This window comes from Monodon monoceros, unplaced genomic scaffold, assembly GCF_005190385.1.
Source record: "Monodon monoceros isolate NGI ecotype Baffin Bay Population unplaced genomic scaffold, NGI_Narwhal_1 Super_Scaffold_9, whole genome shotgun sequence".
NCBI classification, from domain to species: domain Eukaryota; kingdom Metazoa; phylum Chordata; class Mammalia; order Artiodactyla; family Monodontidae; genus Monodon; species Monodon monoceros.
In genome coordinates this window covers 57,102,957-57,113,388 of record NW_021703786.1, presented here as the reverse complement: position 1 = coordinate 57,113,388, position 10,432 = coordinate 57,102,957, and the positions used below count along the sequence as shown (strand labels likewise).

The 10,432-nt window shown below is 51.1% G+C and overlaps 1 protein-coding gene across 9 annotated transcripts in view; it reads left to right on the top strand.

The window, feature by feature from the left end:
* Nucleotides 1-10,432, top strand: part of CCL1 (C-C motif chemokine ligand 1) — a 43,907-nt gene that overhangs the window by 8,405 nt on the left and 25,070 nt on the right. Inside the window, exons 2-3 of one of the 9 annotated variants that reach the window (XR_003791834.1) lie at nt 8,981-10,312; nt 10,411-10,426. The exons of 2 other annotated variants lie outside the window; for them this stretch is intronic. The gene's annotated coding sequence lies outside the window, so the exon portion shown is untranslated. 6 more of the 9 variants (XR_003791838.1, XR_003791833.1, XR_003791836.1 and 3 more) reach the window with 6 other exon arrangements.

The following is a 10,432-nucleotide window of genomic DNA, read 5'->3' as shown; positions in this document are numbered from 1 at the left end:
TGTGTGTGTGTGTGTGTGTGTGTGTGTGTGTGTGTGTGTGTGTGTGTATCATTGTATGCACATGAGAGCGTGTGTAGATCTGAATGTGAAGGCTTAGATTTTAGGTAAAAACACAGGGTAGATGAGGTTAAAGTCTCAGGATAAAGAAGCAGGACCCGATGGGGCCTTCCTGGGACAGACCTCCCCATGTCCTGGCCTGCCTCTTGTTTGTGGAAAAGATTTCATCTCCCAGGCCTCTGTTGGTCGCAACAGGGTGGCTCAAGAGTTAATGATTGGAAGAATGTGAACATGTATAACCAAAGACAGCAGTTGGGTCAGGAGAACAGGTAATAATTTAAACAATAGATCAGCCATACAGTAGAGTCACAGAATCTTTAGTTCTTCCCTGAAGAACATAAATGACGGTACCTGACACACATTCCTGAGCTGTTTCACAGATACTAAAACCCCCACCAGAAGGAAGGAGTTAACTGCATGATGACCATGTGCATGTAGCCCCCAGACCAGTTGGAACCAGAAGGTTGATGATGTTGACTCCAGAATGCATCACCACCAATCAATCAGAAGAATGTCTACAAGCTGATCTAGCACCTCACAACTCTCTCCCTTACCCTGTCTTTGAAAACCTTTCCCCAAAAGCCAGTGGGGACTTCAGGCCTTTTGAGCATTAGCCGCCCATACTCTTTGCTTGGCCTTGCAATAAATGCTGCACTGTCCTTCACCACAGCCCAGCATCAAGAGATTGGCTTTACTGCATTTGGATGAATGGACCCAAGTCTGGTTCGGTAGCATCAGGTTCCACTGAGACATGGGCCAGCTCATTAGTTCACCTACACATTCTTCAGCCGGATCATATGCCTGTGTTAAACCAGGAACTCAGAGTCTAGACAGGAAGGCAGTCTCAGGAACAGACAAATTACATTATAAGGCAGTCTGTGCAAGCACAGAGGGAAAAGCACGGTGCCTGGGATCCAGGGAAGACGGAGGATTGGGAGGAACAAGAGAAGGGTTCACAGAGGAGGTGATTTTGAACAAGAGTGGAACTTACCACGTGAAAAAACAGTTGAAGTTTATTCCCCTTAAAGAAAGGAGCATGTGCAAAGACCAGGGTGTGTCTGGCAGAAGGGTGTGGAACCCAGTCTAGGGGCACAGAGTGTATACATGGGGTTACAGGTGCTGTAGGTTGTGGCCAGATTAAGAGGCAGATTGCAGGACAAGCTAAGATGTTGGGCAGCAGCCAGGGGTGAGTCTCTACCAAGAGGTGGTGCAGAGTACTGGTTCAGGATTGAAGCCAGACAGTCTGCATTGGAATCCCACCTTCCCAGCGAGTAGCTGAGTAATCTTGGACAACTTCTCTGTGCCTTGGTTTCCTCATCTGTATAATGGGTGTTAATAATAATGACTACTTCCAGGACCATGAGGAAGACTAGACAGCTGAACACACATGAAGTGCTTAGAGTAGCTTGACACACGTGAAGTGCACAACGTAACGTTAGCTAATAGCCGCTGTTATTCCACGGAGGGCCAGGGGAACCTCAAGATTAAGGGATGAACAGAGGACCAGGAACCTCTAACTAAGTCTCAGAAGTAACAGCAGAGTGCTTGGAGGAAAACCATGAGGGGTACCTGTCATAGAAGCCACGGCAAGAGGATGTTTCCAGAAGGAAGGGTCAACAGGGTCAAGGGTGCCGAGATGTCAGGCAAGATGACAGCCAAGGGTGCCATGGATTTAGCAACAAGGAGGTCACCATTGACTTTAGCCATTGCAGTTTTGGTGACGTGGTAGAGACAGAGGCCAGTTTGCAGTATATTGAACACATGGGTTGGGAGGAACGGGGGAGAGTGGCGCCAACTCTTCCAGCTGTTTGGCTGGGAAGGGACGCAAGTGAGAGGCAGCAGACGTAGAGGGACGGTGAGGTCGATAACCATATGCTTTGCCAAATACCCACTGCATCCCGCCATTGTCTCCTATGAGGTTGACAATCTCCGGTCAGCTAAGCAGGAGAAAGAGCAGAAAATATAAGTCATAAATGAGGACACGTGTATAGACAGCTCAAGAATGGCAGAGCTGGGAGAAAGGCCGGCTACCCATTTCCTCTCCCTTTTCATGATGTGATTGTGGGCAAGGGGGGACTGGGCAAGAGGGTGGAGGATGCTCAGTGCCGTCTACCTGCTTTACCACACCTGGATGTAAAGGACCTATCTCTTGAAGGTGGATGGAGGAGGTGGCAGAAAAGGTTGGTGACAGATTCCTTTAAACTAACATACGCTGGGTGCCCAATATGTCCCATCCTACTGAATCACATCATATCCAGGTGGTGGGAGAAATATTTGGTTGAAATTGGTTCCAGCTAGAAACAGAGGAGGCAAGATGGATCCCACATCAGTAGAGGCAACACTGTCTATTTTTCACTCCTGCCCCTCTCTACAATCCCTTCTCTGACATTTTAGATAGGTCTGGTCTTTCTTTGACTCTGCAGCTGGGGAGTTGTGGGTGGGATGGGCTTGGAGGTTGATGTGTCACTTAAAGCAGCAATGCTTGTGGGAAGTAAACTGCATCCTTCTGATTTGTTTGGGAAATGTCTTTATGTCAAGGACTTTGGAACGATAAAACCATAATGGTGGGATTTTGGAAAATCATTTTCCAAACCAGGGCACAGGAGACCCAAAGTGGGATATTTCAAGAAGAAAACCAATGGATGCCTGTCCAACATGAAGCAGAAACATGGCAGGAAGGCTGAGAGGGGCAGGGCAGCCTTCATGGCATATGACTTGTGCAGACTCTGCTGTTGCATGCTTGAAATTTTTAGTTTTTAAACAAGACCCCTCATTTTATTTTGCACTGGACCCTGCAAATTATGTGAACCTCCTGGTCAGGGCCGCAGGCTTGGTGGAACACATGGACTGCAGACTTCAGCTAGGTCTGGCAGGCAGCAGCCCTGACTTCAGATGCTCCCCACGTGAACCTGGCTCCTGAAACTCACCCACCCTTGGGAAAACTGGGCCAGCCAGCGGGAGTTGAGAAAGAGGACCTGGCCAATTTGCAGTCAGCTCTTAAGAGCAGCTGTAAAGATGCCTCAGACAAACCGAGCAGGGAGGGAGGAAACACAGAACACTCTTAGAAACCACGATAATGAGCAGGGCTCTGTGCCGCAAGCCTTCTGACACATTTCCATATTTAGTCCTCACAATGGTCCTAGTACAGAGGCACTGGGATCCCAGTTTTAGGGATAATGACCCAGAGGTTCAGGAAGATGATCAGAATTGATGGTGCTGGTAAGCGGTGACCTGGATTAAAATACAGGTGTCTGGATCCCAAGTTCAGTGCTTTTCCTATTACACTAGAGGATAGAGGTGAAGGCCAGGGGACCCGGATGTCCAAGCTGTGCTGGCTAGCACATCCCAGGCCCGGCTCCAGTTCTGAGCTAAATGCACTGTCTGTGACCAGTTCAGCTCACTCCAGAGCCCATGAAGCCAGACCTGGCAGTGGAGGTGTCTCTTTGGGTGGCCAGCTCTAAGCTGAGCCTGAGAGCCTGCCTAAAGGGCAATGAAGGAAGAGCATCCCTGCTCAGGCTCCCCTGGACTCCCAGGGCTGTGGCCCCAAGATGAACTGGGAAATTGGTGGTGAGCAGAGGTGGGACCCAGGCGTCCACCTACTGCCTCAGGGGGAGAGGGCTCCTCAGGGGACTTTCCTAGCAGCATGTGGGCGTGTTTGCCCACATGGGTAAATCATGGGTGACCTTGTTGGTGTTGGTGGGTATATTTTGGCGTCAAACTGTTGCCACTTCCTGCCCCTGCGTCCTTGCTCTGTTGGGTGGAAAAGCTGGGGCTTTTTTCTTCTACCATTCCCTGCAAAGTTGGCATCGCGCCCTGGCCTCCAGGTGGGCTGCAGGAACCCTGCAGGGCTTTCCAGCATCCCAGGGGCCCCGATCATGCCCAGCTTCTCTCTCTGACCACAGCCCAGCTCTCTGGTCCTGAGCATAAAGCCAGAAAACCACAGAGAAGGAGCCCTATCTGGGAGTTAAGGTGGGTTATCTTCAGGGCTCTGTCACGGGGTCCCCATGTGACAACTCGCTTTTCCTCTCTGGGCTTCCGGCTCCTCAGCTGTAACGTGAGATGGTCCACCCCAATTGTCCTGCGTGTCCTCCTGAGCGCTGGGGGGATGTGGCACACACCTGACCCACGCTGACTCCCCGAATATACCCACAGAGACTTTGCAATGTGGCTATTTTTGGTCCAGGGCCGAATGGCTCAAGAACCACAAAACTGAGGCTACAAAACATGCTGAATCTAAGCCTATGTGTTGCCTATCAGGCTTCCTTGAGTTTCTGGCTTCCTGGGAGCTTTCTAAGTTTCAGATGACCCTGGCTCCTAGGGTGGGTGGGATCTAAATGCCTCAGGGACTTGGATCAGCCCTCTTAGGCTCTTTGCCCTCTATCCTCATCAGAAAGGGCAGGGAGCCCTCCCCAGCAGGCTCTCTCAGTACAACAGGCCTGATCCGAAAGGCCAGTTCCACCTCGGATGGACGAGGGGGCTGTTTAGGGTGTAGATTGTGGGCAGGGCTCTATCTGCCCTTAGGGACCCAAAATATCATTTCATGCCAAACCAGAGAGGGTCTCAGTAGCCATCCAGGCTAGAGGGAAGTGGTGGGATTGGATTATCTGGGGAGCCCTTTCGAGATACTCCAACTACCTTGAACTCAGAATACAAAGGTCCACAGTGAGGTTCAAGCACGTGTCTTTGGATAAAAGCTTCCCAAATGATCCTAATATGAATCCCATTTCCAGGTAAAGAGTCACTGATTTAGGCCAACTTCCCCACGTTTTAGGTGGGAGAACTGATGCCCAGAGGCAGGAAGTAACCTGCTCAAGGTCCCACAGAAAATGAGCGGCAGAGCTCAGAAATCCTAATTTTTCACCCTCTTTCTACAGAACCCCACCTCCGTCACCTCTCCTGGACTCCTTCAAACTTCCCAGTCTGACTGCCTTCTTCCAGTCACTGTGTCCTGCAGCCTCTAGCACAAGCCCTCAGCACAAACCACAAATCTGGCCGCATCCCTGTCCCAAGCAAAAGATTACTTAAGGCCTTCCCTCCACTGACAGCAAGCTTAAGTCCCAAGTCCTGAGCCCAGTAAACAGGATCTTGTGAAACCCAGCCCAGGTCCTCCTGGCTCCATTTCCAGCCCCTCTCTGCAGGCCTTCCTCACCCCCCCATGCCCTGAAGACATCAGCCTCCACACCAGCTATTAGCATGCCGTCAAACAACTGTTTGATTTTCCTTAAGAGATACAGCACGTTTCATTTTCACACAAGCCTATGAGCAGGTATCATTATTATCCCTGTTTGGAGATGAGGCTGGGAGGTTAAGAAAGGGAAAGAAGTCCCACCAGTGGTGTACAGAGGAGCTGGGCCTGGGGGCCAGGCAGAGCCCACCCTTATAGTCACACACAATGTGCCATCCAGGCCCCTGCCCAGGAGAAATTCCACCTTCATCCTTCCTGGCCCAGCCAGTATTCCACATTGCACCCCAGTGAGCTCCCCGCTCCCCTAGAATGGGCACGTGCAGAGTCTAGTCTGCATATTATAGCAGCCTTGACCATCTGTGCCCACTTACTGGTTTGCGTATCTGTTTCCCTCTGGAGGCCCTGGCTCTGTGGTCAGCTCTCCTCTCTCACCTGACTGCCCATGCACAAAGTGGGCCCTCAGAAGATGTTTCCTGAGTGAATGAGTGAATGAATGAATGAATGACCACATCAGGAATTGAGACCTGTCACCAGCATCCTGTGTGTGGAATGGTGCCCATCAGCACAGTCGGAAAATGGTCCATCCATGCTAGAGGGTCCAGGGGAGTATAAACAAGCACAGGGTTTGGGCCAGAGCTTCTAATCCTAATTCTGTCACTTGCTACTTGTATGACTCCTGTTACCTCCAGGGCCTCTGTTTCTCATCTGCGGCAGGGGGATGACGAGAATGATGTGAAGGCCTCTCCTTCCTCCTGCTTTAGCAACAGTCACTACGCACCCATCCTGGGTGGGGCGCTGGGACATGAAATGAGGACCACGACAGGGACTGCTGCTCCCCGGGAGCTTCCAGATGAGGGAGGGGTGTGGACCACCAGGCAATCACAAGATTGCCTTGGCTGCTATGGGACGTGACCCTGCTTCATGCTGGGAGCTCAGATGGGGCAGCCTGCAGGAGGTCTTCCAGGTAAAGCTGGAGCAGGCGTCCCAGGCAAAAGGCGCAGTGACGCCCCAGCACAGGTGCGCAGAGCAGTAACAGTGCCGTGCGGCTAGAGCTCTGTGGGCCACATTGTGCAGGACAACGTAAGCCGAGCCAAGACATTTGTACTTCACCTCCGAACAGCAGGCTGAGTTGTTGTCACTCTGGAGCTCCACGGCTGTGGACGCGAATTGAAAAACTGGTGACTGTCACTGCTGTGACATTCTTTGGGCACCCCCAGGGTCTGCTGTTGCTACAAGAGATGCTTGATGTCTCGTTCACTTTGTTGCTGAGAGCTGGATAACAGAGGCCTCCTGAAAAGAACAAAAAGTGCTGAATGTTAGAAGACAGTGTACAAGGGAACCCAGGCGGAGGGTAAGAGTCGCTGGAAAACAAAAGAAAGGGTTTTTAATTCAAAGATGTTTGGGTGCTGGAGGCACTGTGGCTGGACTTGCACTTATAGGAGGCAGCTGGGGACGGGTGCGGAGGTGGGGATGGAAGAGAACACTGCGCTCCTGTGGGTGACAATAGAAAGCCTGGCCTGGGCGTTGGGTAGCACAGGATTGGAGAGGAAAGAGACCAGGAAGGGGGTCCCGGCTAGGGAGGTGGCAGCACTGCCTGGTTCCTGTGATGAAGCCTCAGATGGTCCAGGATTAATGGGTAGAGGGGGGAGGGGTGCAGTTTTATTGAGCACCTACTATGTGCCAGGCCCCATGGTAAGCGCTTCCGTATACTCTGCAGCTCATAGGACACGAGGTCTCTTCTCGAGCACTAAACACAGTTCCCAGTACCTGCCTCCTGCGGCGAGCTGTAAGCCCCACAGGGGCAGGACCAGTGTCTGTCTTGTGTCTGCTGTGTCCTCAGGACCTGTCATATTTTAGGTGCTCCACAATGATTTTGAATGATCCAACTTTCTTTTCCTCTCCCTCCTTCCTGCCCTCTTTCGTTTTCTCCCTCCCTTCCCTTCCTCTTCCCTTGTTCCAAGATAAGGTGAGACATCTCATTTAATCCTTCAAATAGCCCAAAGTTAGGCTGTGGTTTGGGGAGTTTATTTTGAAAACATTGGGGAGAGTTTTACCAGATCCAGCCGGTAGTGGATTTTACAACGAAGGAACTAAAGTTCAGAAGTGTTAAGTTATTTGCCTAAGGTCACATAGCTAAAAAGTAGTGGGGCTGAAATCTGACACAGTTACCTCCGAGGGCAAACACGCTTCCTCCCCAAGTGAGGGAACTAAGAAAACTAGGCCCCAGAGATGGACAAAGCGAGGCCAGTATTGCTGCAGCTGTGCGATGCCGGGCAAATGACTCCTCCCTCCACCCCCATGGGTTTCTGTGTCCTGGTCTGAAGAATCAGGCTGAGATGTAACTGGAGGGGAAGCAGGCAGGACCAGGCTCCAGGACCCCCAGGCCAGCAGGGCTGAGGCAAGAACCTGGGGCCACTCCAGGAGGAGATGATCTTAAGATGAACCCGCACCAGTTGAGCTCTGTCTGACCTCTACCCATCTGCAGTAAATTGGTCCCTACTTCACAAAAGATGACTAATAAGAAAACCTCTTGAGGGGTGGGATAGGGAGGGTGGGAGGGAGGGAGATGCAAGAGGGAAGAGATACGGGAACATATGTGTATGTATAAGTGATTCACTTTGTTATAAAGCAGAAACTAACACACCATTGTAAAGCAATTATACTCCAATAAAGATGTAAAAAAAAAAAAATCTCTCTACAGGCACATACTGGTTTTCAAACTTCTAACTAAGAAAAGGGTAGTTCACATGAGAAACTGGTTCAGTGTCGATGCTGGGAGCTTTTCTTACCTTTCCCTCAACTACACAGTTCTGATCCATCACATTCAAGGCCATGGAGATTTTACTGAGTTATTACTTGGCCCATGCTTTGTGCCGGGCTTAGAGAAGAAGAGATAGAGTGGGGCTGGGGGCGGGACCCTGTGGGACGCTAGGTTTCCATGCAGTTGGAGCCTCTGGCCAGTTCCTTCTGGGGCTGCGGGAGCTGGGAAGGGGGAGGCATGACTAAGTCTTTCTGTCGCCTCTTTTACTGTCCTAGGCTCATAGTAGCCGCAGTGAGGGGGAGCATGGGAAGTGAGCATCTGGAGGGGCAGCCCTGTCCTGGTCTCGAGTGGGCCGGGCAGCATCCCCGGGAGGAGGGGAGAGCAAAGTATTTCCTGGGTGGCGACCTGGCCCCTCTCTGTGTCCCAAGTGAGTCTAAAGGATCTAAGGTCACATTTGACCAACTAGCCACATCCCTTTAATCTCCTTCCTCTTTGAGACCCCACTAAAACGACAACCAAGGAATAAAAAGTACCAGTCTGCGAGGACAAAGAAAATAGGAGAGTGACAACAGTGTCTTAGTGATTTCAACTGGTTTAAGTACTTTTTGGGCGGCAGGAAGCAGCTGGCCAGGTGAAGGAATTGATGGAGCAGGTCCTTACTGAAAGTGTGTGGTCCTTACTGACAGTGTGTTCCCAGAGGTGGCCGCACATGGTGGTCAGATGACCAGATGCCTTGGCATCCACTGTTCCATCTGTGCAGCGAAGTCTCGGTATGACCTTGGCAAAGTCAGTTTCTGCTTTCTGAGGCTTGTTTGTTCCCCATCTGTAATAGAAAGAGACCACACTAGATTCTTATCTGCTGGTGCTTGAATTATCTGGAGTTTTCCTCCCCTGCCCCTCAACACGTATAGGCACATGTGTCTTGATGTTGCTTCAAAAACGGGGCGAAGGTATTTTTGCATTTTTTGCTCTCCCAGGACACTTTCAGAGCCACTGCTGCAGATGGTCTCCAAGGGAGCTTTCAACTCCGACACGCCAGGACTCCCACGCAGGTGTTAGGATGGAGAATACACGGAATGGAGGAGTTGTAAGGATGTAAGACCTTCATGTGGGAGATCCAGGCACGGAGGGGCTTCAAAGGAGGCTGAAGGCCTATCTGTGGGGACAGCAGAAGGGCCTTTACAGAGACAACGACATTTGCAATGGATAGAATTCACAGAGGGAGACGAGGGGGGCCCTGCAGGTGGACGTTACGGTGGCAGCAAATCCTGGAGATAAGAAAGCATGTGACCTGTTCAGAGACTTGCAAATATTGCAACATGCGGGAATCCATGGAGACATCACGTGAGCCACGAATGGCCAGGTCAGCAGCTTGCACTTCATCCCATTGACCATGGGAAGCTATCACGTTGGCCTTGTGATTTTAACACACGGATATGGCCCAGCTACTTTTTCTTGAGCACCTGCTAGTGTTACTTATTCCACGCACTGCACACCATGTCTTCCTGACCTGACTACTTGGTCGCTGGACAGTCACACATCTCTCCAGCCATTTCCTCACTCCGGGCAGTGTCCTCCACGCCTCGCTGTCCTTACACAAGCTCATTCCTCTGTGGAGAGGCCGTTTTCCACTTCAGCCTTCCTGCAGGAGACTCTGCTTGAAGAACATTCCCCTGGGAGGCCTCTCCCCTGTGGACAGCTCGCAGCCTGCCCTGCACCCTCCATATGGCACATCCACTGCTGTCCTTATACCAACTGGCTTTTCCTTATTTAGCTGTGATGCAATGGCTTGCATGTCATTGGTAGCTGTCTTCCCTGGGGCTAACCAAGGACCAAGAACAGGGCAAGTGATTGAAAAGTGTTGAGTGATTGAAAAAATAGAAATTGCAACTATCTGGGCCAGGCCCTTGACAGAATGGATCTTATTGAATGCTCCTCGGTCACCTGTGAGATACGAGTTACTCTTTCCATCTTGCACAGGAGATGTGACTCGGGCGAGTTTATGTATCCGCTGATTTGCAGAACTGGGATTCAAACCCATGTGTGTCTCAGTGCTGGTGCAGAGCTCTTCTGCTCTACCATGTTCCTGGGACAGTAGCTCCATCCCTGGATGGAAAGACGTGACATCAAAGGAGCCACAGACAGGCCACTTCCTCTCATTCACCTTTTTCCACATCCCATTCAGCTGGGACAGCTTCTACTCAGCCTCTCAAGATCCGTATCTGTTCCTGCGCTTAGGGAAGTTTCCCTACGCCTCTCACACCACCCAGGGGAGGTGAGGAAAGGAGTTTTCCATGTGGTCACTGGATGTGAGTAACCATCTCTTCTTCCTGTGACTTCCCCACCTCTGCACTGGGGCTTGGAAAACCCCACCCAGGTCTTCTAATAAAAGCTCTGGGTACTGCAGGATGGGCCAGAGGACAGCTCTT